Below are 21858 nucleotides of genomic sequence, written 5' to 3'. Positions count from 1 at the left end.
ATCTTAACATTTGCTTGAACTTGCCCAAAGTCCCAGGACAATACAGTTAATGTCATGGTGGTCAGAGAAGCACACCCACGTTTATAAAACTCAATTTAGAATATATACTAAGGACTATCAGTTTTTCCCCTCCCATTTTATAATTCAAGGACATTTGAAGAATTTATTATTTATTTATTTGTAATTTCTCCCACACTACACCGCTTCTCCTCACCCTGCACTGGCTCCCGGTGGTGGCTAGAATCAGATTCAAAGCACTGGAGGAAATAGGCTTGAGAAATTAAACATGAAACATTGGGTGGATCTTCATGGAGGAAGGGATTTTAAGTTTAACAACAGAGGGATTTCTGATTTTGATTATCTCAAAGGGGCAACAACAAAACAGGGTGCCAGTTGTCTAGATTCCACTTCAAGGGGAAGGTCTCGAGAAGACAGTCATACCTTTTGACCTGGTTGATAGTTGGGGGCGGGGGTCTGGTGGCGGTCGGCAAGGTGCTGATTCCCTGATGTGGTTCGGAAAATAGCCTTCCCGGTTTGCTTCCAGACATTTCAACAACATCGTGGGTTAGCTCAAACTGAGGGGAATGCAACGTCTACCTCCTGAGCTGGGAACAGAGGTGGTTTGTAACCTAGAGAAGCCATAATGGGGACATACCTGTGACAGAGCAGGTGTGGGAATTATGGGCGTATTCAACTCAGGGCAGATGTTTGCTCCAGGAGGTCGGGTGTCGAGCTGTGGAAGTGCAGAGCTGTATGCAAATCCTGATCACCCTCTCAGTCTGCCTGTTGGCATGAGGGTGGCATCCAAATAAGAGGCTGGCAGTGGCACCCAATGCCTGGCAGAAGGCTTTCCAGACATGAGGTGAGGAGAACTCCTGGCTCAGGAGGTAGATTAAGTTGTCTACTAACCCAAAGGTTGGCGGTTTGATCCCAGCTTCCCCTAGTCCGCATGCCGCTGTGTCTTCAGGCATGACACTTAACCATAAATTGCCTCTGATGACTCTTCAGACATTGTATGAATGTGACAGAAAAAGCATAAGTAGTGCTGTATGAAGGTGTGTGAATGGGTGAATGTTACGTCCTGTAAAGCCTTTTGAGTGGTCAATAAGACTAGAAAAGTGCAAGATAAATAAAGTCCATTTAATTGAGGACATTGATTGGACAATACGTCCAGGGGAATGCCATAAAGACGGAAATTGTGGTGGACTAGAAGGTCGCCAATCTGAAAAGCTGAGCTCAATAGTTAAAATAGTGGTGTTACCTTTGGACAGGGAGAGACTTGTAACAAAATATGGATATCTAACGAGGGGTTCAAACAGACAGTGAGGTGGACCGTTACCTGGGCCTGGGTAGGTGCATTGAGCCTTTAGCCCCTGAGCTTCAATGTCCCATGAGGATGCACCAACCATACATGAAGGGTGCAATATGGTTTCTGGTTCTTTCTTGGGCTTCTCTGGGGTAGACTGGTGAGAGAGATCATCTGGGTGAAGTTGTACTTTCCTAAAAACAAGGCCCACTGAGCCTGGCGGGAGTTAAGTGTAAGATGCTGAGACTAAGCTGCTCTGAGATAGTCAAAGTTCTTGTGATCAGTCCATACCACAAATGGTTGCTCTGTTCCCTCCAGCCAATGTCGGCATTCCTCCAATGCCAGGACCGCCTGCTATTGAGACGACGAGAGTAAAAATGCATACCGATAAAGTTTATGATCCTCTGGGGAATGTTTTGAGAGAACAGCCCCCACTCCAGCGTCCGAAGCGTTCACCTCCAGCACAAGCTGACGAGAGGATCTGGATGTGTTAACACAGGAGCACTGGTTTAGATCAATTTAAGTGACAAACTGGTTTTTCTCCAGTAATCGATGAAGAACCAACCTGACATGCTGGGTGTGTTCCTCCAGGTTGCAGACAAAATGAGTATGTCATCTAGTTGGACATAAATAAAATGGTTAACCATGTCTCTAAGAATGTCATTTATCATGGCCTGGAACACAGCAGGGGCCTTGGTTAGTCCAAAAGGAATGACCAGGTATTCAAAATGTCCCAGGGTGTATTAAAAATTTCACAGCTTGGGAAGTAAAGTAGTATCTTATCCCAGAACTAAGGGTCTGAAAGGAGAACATAAAAAGTCAAAGAACCACTGTGATTTCCAGAGCAGTTCAGATTAAGGGGTGAAGTTTAGTGTGCCACCTAGAACGGTAACCTCTATTGGTTCAGGGAGTTGTTCAGTGGGGATATCCGCCTGAGAAACCAAATCTGCATCAGTAAAATTACCATCAGCTCCAGGATCCACGAGAGACAGATTGGGGCCTGTTGAGCCTAGTCATTTGGCCGCAGAGGGTAGGAGGCCAAGAATGACCAGTTTTTCGATATGACATGCAGAGGCCAGCTTTAATTCTTCTTTGTTTTTCTTGAGGTGAGAAATGCGTGACCTGATTGCATTGATTAATTTCGAGAGATCAGTTTACGATTATCTATACGAGTAGACATTGAGATTAATTAATCTAAATTTTTGGTTTCATCTCAAGCTGCTAACTCGTCCATAATCTTATTTTAGAGACCATGGAGAAAAAAAACCTGGAAAGCCGTTTGATCCCAACCGCTTTCAGGTGCCAACATCCTGAACAGAATTGCATATTCTGCCACTGACTTAGCTGCCTGATGAAGTGATTATGAGTCGCACACATTTAAATTACTTTCCCAGACTGCTTTTGCCCATTGAACAGCCCGCCTTGATAAAAGCCCAATCATAAATGAAATAGATAAGTACTTTCCATATCTATCTGTATGGAAAGTAGAAGGTTGTTGATCAAAAACCAGAGAGCATTGAAGGATGAACCACCCACATTCGCCAAACTCTTAATAGCGTTCAGGTGCGGGGAAGAATGGTTCCTGTGCAGCAGGTGCTGAATTGGAAGTCTGGGGGGTAAAGACTGGAGCGTAATCAGTGGGTGGTGTTTACAGCAGAACAGCAGGCATCTCATCAGGCGAGTGGAGATGCAATCCATTTGATTATTTAACTGTGTGATATCAGAAGACAGAAAGCAGGGTGATCAGATTACCGCAAGATACAAGATGAACCATTATTGATCCTACTTAGGGGATATTCAGGATCGACAAGCAGCACAGGGAAAAGTGTGATAATAAAAGTAGAATAGAATCAGAATATGAGGTAAATAACTAAATAGAAACTCTATGCCAGAAAATATAACAATAACAAACATTATTTACAACAACAATAATATATACAATAATGTACAAAGTTGCAATATAAAATTAAATGTAAATAAAATAAAGGTAAGGTGGATGTGCAGTTGAGATTTGGACTGTATAGAGTCTTAGACTGTGGGTGCGGTAGCATTGTGCAGGCTGATGGCTGACTGTGGCTGAACCAGCTCAGCACAGAGGGGATGAAGGGGGTTGTCCATTATCGCTTTCAGATTTTTCTCTCATCTTCTCTGTTTCCACACTGTCCATCTCTAACCCCACCACACAGCTGGACTTCCTCACCAGCTTGTTTAGTTTGTTGGTGCCCCAGCTCCCTATGCCCTCCCTGTGCACTATTTAAGCTGCTTTAACCTGCCTGCTCTTCTTGCTCTGCTGCACGCCATTTTACACTCCCCCTATTCCCCAGCACCAACTTTTCATACTGTATCTGACTTAAATCAATGTCATGTGTTGTCATTGTTGCCTGCTCTGTTCTGCACAGGGTTTTAATTGCTGCACTCCCTGCCTCATTTCTATGAAGGCTCATGGAAGGATAGGGAGGTGTGCTCTCCCTATCCCAGGCTAACCATATGTGCGTGTGGAAGGGCAGGGAGGTCCCAGAACAGAGCCATACCGCCAAATATAACCAATTGTGATTATTGGAATTCATTTATAATAATAATCAGAATTCATTTTGACTAAAGTGGTCCTGACTGAACATACATTATCTCAAGGCACTTTACATCAGACTTGCACAACGCACAGCACCCACACATGACTCAATCCATTCCAAATCTTAAACTGCACAATCTCTTAATTCAAATTTTTATATAGCACAACAGCTACATTGCACTGTATGTGTATTGTATATAGTATTTGTTGTTGTTTATGGTAGTTTGTTGTTTTCTATCCTTATTTAATTTTTTATTGCATTTTCCCCTTTGCTTCTACACTTCTGTGCTGCTGTGTCAAATTTAAATTGCTCCTATGGGGAATCAATGAAGGTATATCTTATGTTGAATCCGGCTTGTTTTGTGTCTTTCTATCTCTTGTGGCTTTGTTGCAGTGATTAGCATTGGTGCCTCATAGTGAGAAGGTTATGTGTCCCAATATGAGCATTAATGGTTGCTCGTCTATGTGTGAGCCCTTTGATAACCTGGTGATCTGTTCTGGGTGTACACCACCTGTCACCCAGTGTCAACTGGGATTGCCTCCATCCCCCCGTGACCCTCAAAGGATAAGCAGTATAGCCAATGGATGGATGGATGGACTTACAGAAACTCTGGACTGTTCAGTTATCCATTCATGTAATTCATGTGCAAACCTTGAGACTTTTATTTTGATAACATTAAATTGCTTCTTAAAGTGTAACAAATGATTTAATATCCTATGATTTTTCTTACATCTAAATATTTTTGTTCAGTTTGATATTATTTGTTGACATTATATTTTAGCCTGGGAATTTATAATTTACAAGCAGTATGTAAAGAACAATAAATGGGTTATTAGCTTATGTAGATAAAATTACATTAAAAATCGAATGTATTTGTCAACATTTCAAACTGATGTATAGAAAGTGTCACCGGGTGAAAAGTAGCAGGACCCAAATGCAAAGTGCAAAATAAACACCATTTTTTAATTATCAAAAAACAAAACAAAGAGAGACATACAGTCTTTTGGGTAGAAATAACAAAATCAATCACTAGATAAGAAAATACAAAACAAACCAGAGAACCAAGGCACAGGAGACATCAGGAACAGACTGGGGGAATATCACAGGAACCAATCACAGGTACAGACTCAGGGAAAATAACAGACGAACCAACACAGACAAAGGGAAGCACAGAGACTAAATAAACACAAGGTGGGCATGGCAAGTTGAACACAGGTGAGACACTTTCGGAACAGGTGCAGATAATCACAGGGGCAGGAGACACAGGAAAAGTAAAGTGAACAGAAACAAGATAGAGGAAAAGGAAGTGCAGACACCAGGAATGGGACTTCAGAATAAAACAGGAAACTCAAGAAATCATCCGGGAGCCAAAAACAACAAAAAAAAACTCTGGAGAACTGGGCATGGGCTTTGCTAGGAGGTTCAGGATGACCTGGAGGTCGGGTTGCTGTGCAGGCAGGCGTAGTAGGCAAAGCAATTCTGGGGGAAGGCCCGGAGGCCGGGCAGGCAGGCGTAGCAGTTCTGGGGGAAGGCCCGGAGGCCGGGCAGGCAGGTATAGTCGATCTTGGGGACCACCAACAAGGGACGTGTAGGTCGGGCCGCCAACTGGAGACGGGGAGGAGGGGTCAGCGAGACCACCTACGAGGGACTCGTCGATCGGCCCACCAACTCGTCGATCGGCCCACCGACTGGCGACGAGGATGCCGTTAGTTTAGTCTCAAAACTCGCACAAGTACAAACAACACGTGCGTATAATTTCAGAGAGCAGATCAACACCGGGAGCATAAAGCACACTCGCGAGGAAGCATTTCCACTCTGCATGCGCGCAAAACGGCATCCTCGCGCGTAAAACCATTCTGGCGAGCGAGCATTTGAACTTGTTGTATCGTGCATTAAAACATAGAAATTATTAAAAAAATGAAAATAATAACTATCTTACTTACTTCGTGGATCATATATACTCCTGCAGTCCACACAATAAGCCTATGACAGATGTTGTTTATGCTCCTTTTACAAGTGATAGTATTATAGAAGTGGATGAATCAATACACCTCTCTTTTCTCCAACTCTGACATTTCCCCGACACATCCTTGATGATCCTGCAGTGATAGACTGGGGACTGGAGAGAAGTGACCAATCAACGGAAGGGAGCATCAGTCACTGATCCCGCCTCCAAAGTCTCAAAACTCAACTTGTCGAGCGTGCGTGTTGTGAAGTCCAACGAGTTAGAAGTTGCGAGTGAGTAGGGGAGGGGGGTATATTCTCGCTCTCACAGAGCACAAATGCTCACTCACGATACCATTCTGCGCGAGTGCAGAGTAGAAATGCTCCGTCGCAAGTGTGTTTTATGCTTGCGGTGTTGATCTGCTCTGTTGTATTATGCGCGCGCGTGTGGTTTGTATGTGCGTGAGTTTTGAGACTAAACTAACGCCATAGACGAGGAGCCTAGTTCGGCCAGGCCACCGACGAGTGAGGTGTCGATCGGCCCACCGACTGGAGACGAGGAGGGGGGATCGGCCAGACTGCCGACGAGGGACGAGTCAATCGGCCCACCGACTGGCGACGAGGTGGGGGATAGGCCAGACCACGGACGAGGAACGTGTCGATCGGCCCACCTACTGGAGACGAGGAGCAGGGATCGGCCAGACCACCGACAAGGAATGTGTCAATCGGCCCACCGACTGAAGACGAGGAGGGGTCAGCCGGACCACCGACAAGGAACGTGTCGATTGGCCCACCGACTGGCGATGAAGAGGAGGGATCAGCTGGGACCCCTGACGCAGGAACAGGTGATGGCAGGACTGAGGCTAGCAAGCTAGAGGCTAGAAAGCTGCAGGCTAGCCGATATGGATACCGGTTGAAGGCTGGCAGGCCTGATGCTAGCTGACGTGGCGACCAGCTGGAGACTAGCAGGCCCTATGCTTGTCGATGTGGAGGCTGGCTGGATGCAAACAGGCCCCATGCTAGCAGACTGGGATGCTGGCTGAATGCTAGCAGGCCTGATGCTAACTGAAGTGGTGACTGGCTGGAGACTAACAGGCCTGATGCCAGCCGACTGGGAAGCTGGCTGGATGCTAGCAGGCCCGATGCTAATTGACTAATCGAGAGTGATAAAACTTAGTTTCTGACCTAAAGGACATCTATCACGGATTCAAGACACTAAAAAATACACACACACGCACAAACACACACACACAGTCTCCAAGGAAATAAGACCAGGAACCTCCCTGTTTCAAAGGCACTCACCATCTTCTTACACACTGCTGACGCAGAGCTTGTGCCCATTACCTTTCCAGTTCATGATCCAAATCATTATAATAATCTTTGATTAATAACACATTGATTCTTTAGTGTCTCATTCAAAACTCCCACTGACCAGTTCAGAACATCCATGCTTAATGTTACTTTTATTTCTGTCTACAGTGAAATTTACTCATATGAAATATGGTTGTCCCTACCAAAATGCTATGACAGGCACTGCCTCTACCAACATTAATCCAAGTTAGTACTTTGTTGGTGTTTTGATCGCCTGACTGAAGATGCACTTTGTGTGCAGGCGATTTCAGCTCCCGTCAGATCCAATCACAGTCTTGGACAAACCCAAGACCAGGAGCAGTCCGAACATTCCAAAAAACAAAATCTATGCAATTCACTAAACAGCAGATTCTAACATTGGTACAGCATCTGACAAATATTCTAATTGACTGAGCATTTCAGCTTGACTCTGCATCCATCAGTGTTAAAGTTTGCCTTTGCATGGACCATTATGACATTTGTTGTGGATTGACATTGCTAATATAACTAATTTGGCAACATTTGTCTGAGCAACAAAGTTTTGCTATCAAAAGTAATTAAATATTAATGTTAAAAATATTCATATTAAATTATTTAAATAATATCAAAGTTCCTCTGGGCATCACCCTTCAAAGGAAAGTAAATGATAGCCAATCTATTGTCAAATGTACACTACATTAACTATCAATTTGGGATCCTGATTGATAATTAGATTAATAATTACCACCAGAATCACCACCTTGGTAGTTAGCAGAGGTAGAAGGATTTGGAGTTCTACAGGTCAGCCGTTGGCAATACTCACACTTATGCAATATTAAATAGATCAGACTGAATTTTTAATAACATTCATTTAATAAACAAATAAAAGAGGTAAACATTATCTAATCTAACAAACAAAATATATACAAGTCTGAAGCCCCTTTCACACTGGCCAAAAAAAACATTTAAACCCGCTAACACCTGGCGTATTCTGCAGTGTGAAAACGTTTAATCGGCATTCAGCCCTGGGTCAAATGACTGCAATAGACCCGGGTGATAATCGGCTTCACCTCCGATCGGCATTGATCCTTTTCAATTCAATTCAATTCAATTTTATTTGTATAGCGCCATATCACAACATACATTGTCTCAAGGCACTTTACAACACGTGTTTCCTCAAAGAGTTAGATAATCGACATTAATTCTGCTTGATGTCTCCTGAGCTTTGATCAGTTGTCAAGACCATGTGTCTGCCACATGTAAAAACCAGACTTTCCAGCCTTGGTTGGTCCTTTGGCAGGCTCTCATGTCGCTGCCTGTGGAAGTTGTAGCAGTCTGCTTCCACAGGCCTGCAAGGAGGTCAGGATCTTAAAAGAGCAGAGACCTTGACTCCCCTGAGCAAGGGAGGAGAAAAGGGAAGAGAGATTTTACCCCTCAAGGGGGCATGAGAAAAGAACGTAAGAATAGAGTGATCAGTGGGTGTGCTGGGGTTTTATAGGCCTGTTGACCCCCTAGGGTCTGGGACACACGGTGACCAATGGCAGCTAGAGTTTGGAGAAGAGTTCTAACCCAAAGTATGATAAGGTGAAGCATTCTGGGAATCAGAGTTTTTCCAGTCCGTTCCTTTGTCTTTGGAACAAATGTGCAAATGGTCAAGTCCTCCATTTTGTGAGGCACAACACAAATAAGGAACAATTCGATTTATAGATCATCAATAATTTTTCATTATAAAGGTAGTGCTTTGTGTAGGTGGAGGGTGACCTGGTAAATAACAGAAGAGGTAAAGGGTTGTTTGCAGGAGGAGCTTGTCATTGGTCAAAAAGTTAGTAAATGTAGGCTGCAGCATGGAAAAAACAAAAAAAGGAAAACAGCAAAGGAATTCCATGAAAAGATTAAAAAAAGGAAAAATAACTGCTATTTACAGCAGTGAAGTGAATAATTCTATTTTTTATATATATATATAAAAAAAAATTGTTAGGCAGGATCATTTTAAACTTTATCAACAAAGAAAAACCTCAGAGATAATTCCAGTCATAATTCCATCATTCAATCTGTAGAAATCCTACATGATGTTACAGTTACATTATCATAGATATATTTTGCAATCAATATCGCAGAGTATGTACCATATATTAAAGTCCTCAGTGGTGGGAGGTTAAGAGAGCATTGCTGCTTGACTTCCCTTATTAAACACAGAGGCAATCAGAGAAAATGCTGTTCATCCATTCATATAGGTCAGCTCGGCCCAGTTGTTCAAAAAATTGGATCCGGGTTTGGGAATCCTATGTTTTCCTATTCAGGATTACGTAATACAGATTACTTTCATCCCAGTTTTTCGAAGCAACATTGGATTGGATCACCCTGATCCAGATACAAACTTTTCAAGTTTATTTATACAAAGAAACAGAAGACACTACAAACATCCCTTTCTATTTAAATGTCTTTTAAACAGTCAGACCCTCATCTGACCGACAACAATAGAAAATTATATATTATTTATTATTCATATACATTAGGGTTAGAACAAAGAACATTCAGAGTCGTTCTCCCTTTGTTTAAAGCTGTGCTTTTATTAGTTGGATCTAAAAGTGTAGTTGAGTGAGAGTGATTTGTTTCTCTGCCTGACAAATCTCTGTTTGTATTCTCCCGTTTCTCGTTTAAGAAGTTCAGAATGAGGGACTGAGTGGACATGCAATAAGGGGTTTGCAGTTATGTGATTGTAATTACATTAAGTGAAAAATGAAAGTTAAAATTTAATAATTTTTGTTTGATATATATATGAGGAGCACTTTTGGTGGCCAAAAACATTTTATTTAACCTCACTATACCGAAAGCCTAATTTGTACTTAATTTACTATATCATTTTAATTGTAAAAAATCAGGTGCAAAATATGAATAAATGTATATATACTAGATGATATAAATGTTTATTTGACCAATTTCATAGTTTCATAACATTTTGTTATTTTGTTTTGTTAAGATCTGATCCAATCCATTATCCAAAATCTGTTCAGATAACTTTTGAACAACTGGGCCCAGCATTGATTTGCAGGGATATTGTTTGAGTTAACATATTTCAGTAAACTCTACCTTTATTCTATATGTCAGTGTTTTGACATGCAAACATCTGATGCAAAGTCAAAGAAGTGAGCAGGCAGCGATATTGACTCCCAGTCCCAGTTGATGCTCTATTATGCTAATTCAACAGTTGTGACACGTTTCATCAGAGCTGAATTTAAGCTTTCTATCTGGAGCTTATGTTCATAACCCTCCTTGAGGAAATGAGAGAACAGTCCAGACACTGTAATAAAATCTGAAACGTTTGAGTGGGTGTATCAAAGCTGCTCAAAAGTGGTTAATCAACATGGATATTAGACAAAATCAATGGTGATAATCCTAAATAACAGCTCATGAAGCTTTTCTTACACTTATTCCCACAGATTATTTGTCCCTGGTATGTTCCCTTGCCATAGAAATTGATTGCGTAAGTGCTCTATTTTCGGAGCGTCCTTGATTAATCTTCTTTGTCTTCTCTGTCCATCATTATTGATCTGTTAAACACACACTTGATCTTTGCTTTTCAATACCCCTGAATAAATTACATCTGATGATGCTAGAGTTTCCATCTAAGTGAGTACATTTCTTGCCCTCTTCCTCCTCACAGACAACTTGTGACCTGTCCACATGTGTTAAAGGAGTTAAAGTAGAGGTGCAAGTGCAGCAGTGTGTGCAGCATGTTTCTGTATGTACATCTTCTCAGTTAATCACCCTACTCAAGATGTATGGTACCCCGTAATGTGCTGGTCTATCACCGCTGGTTTCTCAGTGTATCTCACTGGTTACTTGTTAAAATATTGGCAATTAGCAGTTACAGCTGTTGACAAGTGACAGATGGATCAAACTGTAGTGGGGGACGATTTCCTATTATTTGCTAATTTGACAAATAATATGCAAAATGTACCAGCCTCACCTTGCACTTTGGCACTTTTAATTGACAGGAGGTGTGGATCTCTCCAAAGATTTGAACTTATTAAACAGAAGAGTAAGAGAAGAGGCCTAGTGGTGCCCTGTAGGTTGCTGTTGTCTCAATGAGCAACATCATTGCACTGGCAAATGAAACGATATTAACACGACCATTATTCCAAGTCAACCTCTTATACACTATGTGTTATACTACAGTTATTCCTGATACTATAGCACAAAAGGGAGTCCAGCTCATAGACTGTATTTAAAGATCTGGTTCGCCCTCTTGTGACGGCTGCAGTACACTGTAGGTCACAAGCCTCAATGTTGCTTGATGTTCTGCTTCCTCTGTGTCTGTGCTAACAAACCACATCTTATTTGATAACTAACATAAACCAGCTTATTTTATGTTGCACATTGTTATTTCCAATATGTTGTTGTGAAACTCTGAAAACGGGAGGAGGAAGCAACCATTCATCCATTCACCTCTTGCGTGGGTGGTCTGCAGAGCCAACAGCAAGACCGTGTCACCTTGTGTCTTCCGTGTTTCACCTGACAGTCACCACTTTCCCCAACTCCTGAGAGGAAACACAGCAAGAGGGGGTTATTATGCACGGGGAGTTACCACAGTTCGGCAGCAGGGCGACCCCAAAGGCAAAGCATTCATGCATTTGAATAATCCATTGCAACAACTCACACATTTGCATATCTGGGCAATTCCAAGTCACTGGGGCACTATGATTCACTTCTCTCTGCCAGACTGTGTTGTTACTAGTATGAAACAGATTGGGTATTAAGCTTCTTTGAATGCAAGTTACCTCATGAATCTTTAAGGCCACTGTGAAATAAAGAAAAAAACAGAAAGTGATGCCACCAGACTGCAGATTTACTTTGCTATTTGATTCTGAGTCATCAGTGACAGCAGGGAAGTTTTGTACACAAAGAGTTACCTAAACTGTAAAGACAGACATGACTGTGAATTTAACAATTTCCAGTTAGAGTGTAAATAGAGGTTGTGTGGTTTCGTGTGCATTGAAGCAACCCTCCATGCTCTCTGCCTCTTACACACCTCTAATGGATCCTGTAATGATACAGCCCCTGAAGGATTTAGAGGATAGCAAGACGACTCACCTTTTAAAATAGAGCATGTATTTGACTCTATCCACTGGTAAACTTTGACAAAGCATGACTTTTCTGCTGCAAATATGATCTGGGGCTCAGTATGTACTATACATGCATGGCGCACAATGAAAAGTAGTTCTGTCCTTTGTGCTGTGTATTCAACACAGTTTTGTGGAGTGTCCAAGTCCTTATATCCACCAGTACGCTGCACTGGAGCAACAGAAAGCAACAGGGAACACTGTGAGACTGTGAGGGTTGTATTGTGAGGATTGTCTACGAAGAAGAAGAGCACAGAGTAGCTAGAGGAATGAAAGATGTTGGTCTGCCAGTTTGTCACAAAAACAGTGTGCTGCTATATGATAGACTAGCAGACCATGCTAGCTCAGCAACCTTGGGAACACACAGGCTACTGCTATAGTCACATTTTTGGAGCAACTCCTCTCATTTACTGAAGCAGACAGAAAGAGACAGGGAAAAAGAAACCAGTGGTTCGGCGTCTTGGAGCAGACTTGTTAGGCTGCTTGTGTCTGTGAAGGTTTATGGCCCATGTCAAGCAGAAAGTCCACAATCAACTATCATGACACAGAAGATAACAAGAAAATGATTCACTTGATGGATCCACTCAGCAGCATTTGACTGTGTGTGTGTGTGTGTGAGGAGCTGCTCAACTTTTGTATAATGAAATCGACCATCAGAACAATGCTGAGGTGCGAATGGACCTCCACATTTTAATTTATCTCATGGCCATAAGTGTGAAGACCTCCAAACATCACACCAACATGTGAGTAGTAAACTTCTTTATAAAACCATGGCAGTAGTATGCTGCTATATTATAGTTCAATAATCCTAGAGAGGTACATATCATTCCCTCAAAGCCTTACAATTACCATTCTTAGGAACTGTCTCTATCTCGTGCTACTTTTAACTGTACTATAAAAGCCTTGCAGATTCAGACAATGGGTGTCAATTTGAGGTATTATGCAGCACAACCAATATAGCCTCAAAATTATATCATGATATGTCAAGGAAATTTCGATAAAGATATTTATGACAGCATAGAAATACTTAACAACATTTTGTTGGTGGTTGCAGCTTGCAGGCAGCAGCATTTATTAGCACAGACCATTTTGAAGTGTGTATCTATTGCCACAAGGCGGCAGCAGCAGCAACATTATGGTGCAATAGTGACACAGCATAAGTCAAATGTAAACACTCAAGTAATCTAGGTAGTGTTTATACAGTATAACGCAACTGATTCACACTTAAATGGAACAATAACAATAAGTAACTTAAAGGGATAGTTCAGCTATTTTGAAGTGGGGTTGTATGAGTTACTTATGCATAGTTAAGATGTTATTTAACGCTGACAGAGTATCACTCTGAAAACTAGCTATTCGACTCAAAGCTACCCCGGCGATTTGGCGCAGTAATACATGGTCGAAGTACGCCTGAAAAGTTTGGAGGAAAACTGAAGCAGTGAAAAAATACATCCTTCAGCGTACAATTGAACGGATATTTTTTTTATATCCAGCTTCGTAGTACAGGTGATCCAGGATGGTCAGTGTTCGGTTAAGTCAATCCAGACAATGAAAACATATCCTGGATATGTTCAAATCGCTTCAAAGTACAGGCCCAAGTTCTCCAAATCAATGTCGTGCTGCCTTAAATGTTTTATACCGATTCGAGGTGCGACCCAACTTGCAGCAAATAAACGCATCACGCGTTATCCATGCATGCTGAGCACTAGCTCGTATCAAAACACAGGCGTGTTACGTTGATGTGTGACATGGACAGACAGGTCCCGGCAGATGAGTGTGATTGGAACCCCTGACTCCAGTTAGTTAATCACTCCCCATATTAAATGTAGTAGCTGAGCGGACCTGAAAAAGAGAAGCTGCCACCAGATGACTGACCTACATGTGTGTCAAATCTTTCGAACAATGTTCAAACAAAGGAATTTTTGTATATTTCAAAGTTAAATCCATCAATCTGGTGAACTTCAATATACATTTAGGAGGCTAGATCTATAAGCACTTTGTACTGTACCAGCAAACAATTGTGTGCTGTTGGTATGATCAACACCATTAATATCCTTACAACGTATATATTTGTTATGGAGACTGACGACCCCCACCCACATACTTCTTTTGAAAATATCATTCTTTGCATAATTCTGTCTGTATTATGATTTCAATTTAATTTCCACTATCATTTTGTGTGTTCTTCAAAGAAATTAAGTTGATTTTCAGTCTGTCTGTCAGTCATTTCTCCAGAACCGTTCATCTTGGCATGTGTGTTGTTAAGGGTCCATGAAAGGGCAGTGTTGAGTTTGAACACGCGTTACGTTCAGTAATAATACGTTTTGAATAAACCGGTTAGCAGCTGTTTGTGCAGCAGCTTCCTCTCCCTCACTGTTATTCGCACGTGTACATACATGCAGGGCTGAGAGACAGAGGGAGGGAGATAGAGAGAGCTGCTTTGCTGAACAAACGGTCCAAAATACACTGGAGATCGTTCATGTTGTTACGAGAAGTGTAAACTTGTTTTCGGTTTGGTAATGTAGATTATTTAGGGCCATAGTGAATCGACCAGAGAATCTAACATGAAGAGAGTCTAAAAGTGTACCGGCATCTTGCGGGAGGTCCCGGTACGCAAGAAAAAGTAACGGTACTCTAAAGAGTAAAATGTAGAACTTCACCCCCCCCCTTTTTGAGCACTGTTTTTGCAATAAAGGAATGTTACTGGTGAGCGGCTGTTGTCTGGTGTGTGTTGGGAGACACATGGAGGCAGGGAGGTTTGCCACACTCTAAAATAACCGTAGATATGCATCTCACCTCGATATATACTTTTGCTTTCTACATTCCTGTTCCTCATCTTTTCGCTACTGCTCAAGTTCAAATAACATGTAACCAGTGTGAAGTATGTTTAAGCCCTTGTCTCTGTATGTTTTCAAACATTGATTTTGGCTCTTACTTTTTTTCCAGATGTATTTATTCTGCTGGGAGAGAAAAAACAAATGGAGACAAATATATATTTTAATAATAGAGCGCGAAACAGCTAAGTTAAAAAAACCTCTTTTGTCATATCGTCTAAAGCTGTTCACACACACATTGCTCACACAATGAAAGTTGCTGTAGCATCCTAGTTTCAGTCTCTGTAAAAAGTGTAAAACATTATGGGAACAGAGTAAATGTAGAGGCTAGAGGTCAAATGGAGCCGACAGGAGCAGGATGGTGCCCCAATAAACAGCTAATTTCACTGTGGTGTGTTACTGTTGCTTGGATACAGTGTGATTCTAATTAACAATTGTGATCTATATGCGCTCCTGTTAACCTTGGTTTGTCACACTTTCAATGCTATTTCAGTCAATAAACCACATTCTCTGTTGTGATGGACTCTATACAACAGATAAAATTCAGTTTCTTATATCATTGCCTAAATTTTAAAAGAAAAAATGTCTTTTCTTGTGGATAGACTCAGTTTCTGGATCATGGACTAACAACCCGCTTTGTATAGCTATCTTTTGATTGTTATTTTTCATATCATGGCACCACAGTATTATATAAAATTATATAAACGAGTGAATTATTCCACTTCCCCCCACCCTTTTCTATTTCTTGAAAGCCTGGATTGTACCTCCGGGGCCTGAGTTCTTTTAGCAATTAGGGTAGCTGAACTCTAACAGTCTTCTCTTTGAATCAGGTCACCCTTCCCTTTCCAGCAGGCTCTCAATAGGGTGATCCTGCAGGCTAATTGGCCTCTGGGTGGATGTGCAGTGTTTACCAGCAGTCCTCTGGGAGCTGGGTGAAAGGGTGCTTTGGCTCCCCTACAAACAGCGCCTACTCATGGCATAGGCCGCTAGTCCTTAATACTGTCCCCTGCAGTGCCTGGTCACGTCCCAGAGCATTAAGATAAAGTAAAAATACTTTTGAGTTCATATTAGGTTACTTGAACAACACTATGCCATGAACATTTAGAAAACAAGCAAAAACTCTGAACCACTGATTTTGCTCAACATGAAGCAATAAAGCTATACAGCACAGAACAGGGAGAAACTCTAATAATTAATAATCTCAAAATTCTACATGCCAATATCAACCATTTTCACCCAAAAGAAACACACTTCACACACCAAGTAACTAAATAATCATATATCGCATAAACACGAAAACTGGACAGTATGTTCACATATGATGGTCATGATATTCCATGCTAACACCACATGCTACATATCATTAGACAGCTCTAGGCCCACTGATTCCATGGTGTGTTTCTTGTCACGCTACGACCAACTGTCATCGAACAAGCAGCCCAACAAGAAGAGCCCAACAAATAACAAACAGCGATAAACAGCATACATAAATTATGTCTTGAATCATATATACTTCATGCTTAGCATGAAGCAAAACAGCCAATGGCGGATTTAGGTATAGGCGACATGGGCAGCCGCCCAGGGCGGCATTTGGCCAGACGCTCACAATTTTTTTCTTCTTGCTCTGGGACCAACCCCTTTTACATCCTCAACAGTTTGCGGACCACAGATTAACTTCTCCTTTGCCTTGAGACACAGTAGCATTTATTAACAGACAGACTGTAACTTGCACTGCAAATTCACTACTGTAGCCATCTCTGTTCTGCACACTGTCTCACTTGATCTGCCATGGGGCCGTGCGCGCAACGTAGTGGGAGCGGGGGAATCTATCACACAGCACACCTCTACCCTTGTACAGTAGGCCTAATAATGCAGTTCCCTGCACATGAAAGCCTTACTGGTATTTCTGTGATCAGTATTAACCATGCAGTTGCTGGGCAGATTTCATTTGATGATGTAATTTATGACTTTGCATCAAGGAAGGCAAGAAAGGTCAGGATTTAGATGACTGTTATGCAACTGTGTGTGTGTTCAACTTGTGTATTTGTGTGATATAGGATTTTTTTTTTTACATTTAAGTGAAATTAAATGAGTTTTACAGTGAGAAACCTCACATGGAACAGCTGTGCCAAATTGTGGCAATTTGAAGAGTCCGTCTGACCATGTCCCTACTGAAGACTGTAAGTTTGCCCTGCTTCACTCTATCAGCATGACATTTGGTACAGATAAAGTTACGTTTTTATATGGATTTGAAGAGGAATGGGCTTCATCTGCATTATTACATGGGGGATATTCACTCTGAAGTTCCATCTTCTCTGACCCAGTTACATCTATACTGATTTGTACACCTCTGCCGAAACCTCATAAGTGTTACCTTTATGACAGGTTATTGAGATATTCATATAGACGTTGTAGTTGCAGAGATATACTCTTTTCATTTTGGGAATGTCATTTTCGAGGAAGGGGCCTGCGAAAAGGGACTGGAGCTGAATAATGTAAGATTCTAATCATGTGTCCTTTCATGTATCAATTTGTTGTACAACAGCAGTATTCAACACAACAGCATTCGTCACCCAAGAGCTACAATCAGAACGGCCCAACAGAGAGCGCCATCCCACAGTATATTTGGCCAGCGATGATGTTGATCTTCCCTCCCAACATCCTGAAACTATGTCTCCTGGCAGACATCTCGGTCATGTACAAGCCATTCTCTTTCCAGTGTTCAGGCTGCTTTATTTGAAGAGAGGATTAAGCAAATGGGGCATCTAGAACTGCAACAGCAAATAGATGAGGACTCCATACATGAAGTATGAGAGACTTGATGCTAAAGCCAGGGAAGGCCAATGCCTACAACAAAAGGCAGAACAAGCTAGAGAAGGTGTGTTAAAGCAGCTGGACAGATGGTGTTGTCTCGAAAAGGTTGAAAATAAGCAGGAAGTCACCCAGCTAGTCACCTCCATCCTACAGGAACAAGAAAATGTAAAGTCATCTGACCCGCCTGCTCTTCAGCCAGTCATCTAACAGCCTCCCATATGCCTGTGTTTCCAGGGTTGTTACCTCATGGTTCTGGCGATTCACTTGATCCAACACCACAAGTGCTGCCAAACCCACATACAGCACAACATCTGATCCTTATGGAGCAGTTATTATTCCATCGGGATGGTTAAATATAAGTAAATTAATGAGCATTGTTTTTGTACAGTAACATAGTTGTTTTATACAACTAACTTGTGATAGCTTGTCTCACGGCTGATGACGTTTTAAGGCTGCAGCTAACGATTAGTCAATTAATCTAACGATTGTCAATGTTGAGATAACAGAATAAGAATCACCTTTATTGGTCAAGCATGTGTAAAAAAAAAGAAAAAGGAATTTGACTCAGGTTTCCTGTGCTTTCCCAGTGAACAGAATAGACTTACGACAAACAGAAACAAGGACGACAGAGCAGAATGAGAGGAACATAAACATTAATCTACTATGTACAGTAATAATATAATATATATATATATATACACACACATACATACATAAAGGAGTGCAATCAAGTTGTAAAGACCACACTAGTCCAATGGTGTAAAGCAAAGATGCCGGAATAAATATGGAATAATTAACAAGATACACAAGAGGTAGGAGGACATGACAGAATGTGTATGTATACAATGTGCAGTGTTTAACTTGACTAGGTTTTTAACTGTATAAAACTACAGTTGTGTATTTTTGATTAGTTGGTGCAGTAGATGTTCAGTGTTACACCTTATTGCACAGAGATTGTTCTCACACAGTTAGACTGTTTTAACTGTTCATCAGAGTGACGGCATGTGGAAAGAAGCATTTCTTCTATCTGTCTGTTTTAGTGTAAAGTGATCTGTAGTGCCTCCTGGAGGGGAGGAGTTGAAACAGGTTGTATCCAGGGTGTGATGGGTCTGCAGTGATGATTCCAGCACGTTTCTCTGGATATGTACAAGTCCTGAATGGAGAACAGCTTGGAACCAATGATTTTCTCTGCACTCCTGACATTCAGTTGTCGCCTCTTCCTGTCCTGATTGGTGGCCGATGCAAACCAGACAGTGATGGATGAGCAGAGAACAAACTGGATGGTTGCAGTGTAGAACTGGATCAGCAGCTCCTGAAGCAGGTTGAACTTCCTGAGCTGGCGAAGGAAGTACATGCTCTGCTGGGCTTTTTGGATGATAGTATCAATGTTGGATTTCCACTCTAGGTCCTGGGAGATTGTGGATCCCAGAAACCCTTAGGTTTCCAAAGCAGTGTTGTTGAGTATGTTGGGGGGTCCCTCCTGAAGTTCACTGTCATTTCCACATTTTTGAGCGTGTTCAGCTCCAGTTTCTTCCGACAGCACCAGAGGGCCAGCTGTTTAACTTCCCTTCTGTATGCAGACTCGTCCCCACACCAGATGATGCTGATTACCTTTGTGTCGTCTGCAAAATACAGGAGTTTAACAGATAGGTCTCCTGAGGTGCAGTGGTTGGTGTAGAGGGAGAAGAGCAGTGGGGAGAGCACACACCCCTTAGCACAGCGGCATCTTGCGACTAGTTTTAAGTGTAACTACATTGTTAGCAGTTATGAATGGGGTATACCAAGAGAGAGTTGTTGCCTCCAAAAATGTTTTTTTATGTTAATTAAAGGGGTCATATTATGCTCCAGGCACCTTTTCAGTGGGCCCATCCTGTGGGCCCACCACTCATTGGAAGAACCGCTGGTGTGCGCTGCCACACGGGTGGCAGTGGAGGTCGGGGACCTCGACGAACCGGACCTGGGCTGCAGAAGCTGGCTCTGGGGACGTGGAACGTCACATCTCTGTGGGGGAAGGAGCCGGAGCTTGTGCGGGAGGTGGAGCGCTACCAGTTGGATCTGGTGGGGCTTACCTCTACGCACAGTTTCGGTTCTAGAACTGTACTCCTGGATAGGGGTTGGACTCTTTTTTTTCTCTGGAGTTGCCCAGGGGGAGAGGCGACGGGCGGGTGTGGGGATACTCACAAACCCCCGGCTGAGCGCCGCTGTGTTGGAGTTTACCCCGGTGGACAAAAGGGTCGCCTCCCTACGCTTTCGGGTGGTGGGGGGGAAAACTCTGACTGTTGTTTGTGCATATGCACCAAACAGGAGTTCAGAGTATTCGGCCTTTTTGGAGACCCTGAATGGAGTCCTGCAAAGGACCCCAGTAGGGGACTCCGTTGTTCTGCTGGGAGACTTCAACGCCCACGTGGGCAATGAGGGAGACACCTGGAGAGGCGTGATTGGGAAGAACGGCCTCCCTGATCGGAACCCAAGTGGTTGTTTGTTATTAGACTTCTGTGCTAGCCATGGCTTGTCTATAATGAACACCATGTTCGAACATAAGGATGCTCATAAGTGTACATGGTACCAGAGCACCCTAGGCCAAAGGTCGATGATCGATTTTGTGATCGTTTCATCTGATCTGAGGCCGCATGTTTTGGACACTCGGGTGAAGAGAGGGGCGGAGCTGTCAACTGATCATCATCTGGTGGTGAGTTGGATCCGGGGGTGGGGGAAGACTCTGGATAGACCTGGTAAGCCCAAACGTGTAGTGCGGGTGAACTGGGAACGTCTGGAGGAGGCCCCCATCCAGGAGATTTTCAACTCACACCTCCGGCGGAGCTTTTCTGGCATTCCTGTGGAGGTTGGGGGCATTGAACCCGAGTGGGAAATGTTCAAAGCTTCCATTGCTGAAGCTGCGGCGGTGAGCTGTGGTCTCAAGGTCTTAGGTGCCTCAAGGGGCGGTAACCCTCGAACTCCGTGGTGGACACCGGTGGTCAGGGAAGCTGTCCAACTGAAGAAGGAGTCCTTTAGGGATATGTTATCCCAGAGGACTCCGGAAGCAGTTGCAAGGTACCGACGGGCCCGAAGGGCTGCAGCCTCTGCCGTGTCAGAGGCAAAACAGCGGATGTGGGAGAAGTTCGGAGAATTCATGGAGAAGGACTTTAGGTCGGCACCAAGATGCTTCTGGAAAACCATTCGACATCTCAGGAGGGGGAAACGGGGAACCATCCAAGCTGTGTACAGTAAGGATGGGACACTGTTGACCTCAACTGAGGAGGTAATCGGGCGGTGGAAGGAGCATTTTGAGGAACTCCTGAATCCGACTAACACGCCCTCTATGGTAGAGGCAGAGCTGGAGGCTGATGGAGGATCATCGTCAATTTCCCTGGCGGAGGTCACTGTGGTAGTCAAACAACTTCACAGTGGCAAAGCCCCAGGGGTTGATGAGATCCGCCCAGAAATGTTGAAAGCTTTGGGTGTGGAGGGGCTGTCTTGGTTGACACGTCTCTGCAACATTGCGTGGAGGTCGGGTACAGTGCCAAACGAGTGGCAGACCGGGGTGGTGGTTCCCCTGTTCAAAAAGGGGGACCAGAGAGTGTGTGCCAATTACAGGGGTATCACACTTCTCAGCCTCCCGGGTAAAGTCTACTCCAAGGTGCTGGAAAGGAGGGTTCGGCCAATAGTCGAACCTCAGATTGAAGAGGAACAATGTGGATTCCGTCCTGGACGTGGAACAACGGACCAGCTCTTTACCCTTGCAAGGATCCTGGAGGGGGCCTGGGAGTATGCCCATCCAGTCTACATGTGCTTTGTGGATTTGGAGAAGGCGTATGACCGGGTCCCCCGGGAGATACTGTGGGAGGTGCTGAGGGAGTATGGGGTGAGGGGGTCACTTCTTGGGGCCATCCAATCCCTGTATACTCAAAGCAATAGCTGTGTCCGGGTTCTCGGCAGTA

This window comes from Scophthalmus maximus, chromosome 16 (assembly GCF_022379125.1).
Source record: "Scophthalmus maximus strain ysfricsl-2021 chromosome 16, ASM2237912v1, whole genome shotgun sequence".
Lineage (NCBI taxonomy): Eukaryota > Metazoa > Chordata > Actinopteri > Pleuronectiformes > Scophthalmidae > Scophthalmus > Scophthalmus maximus.
The sequence above is the reverse complement of the archived record's forward strand: the minus strand, read 5'-3'. Positions refer to the sequence as shown.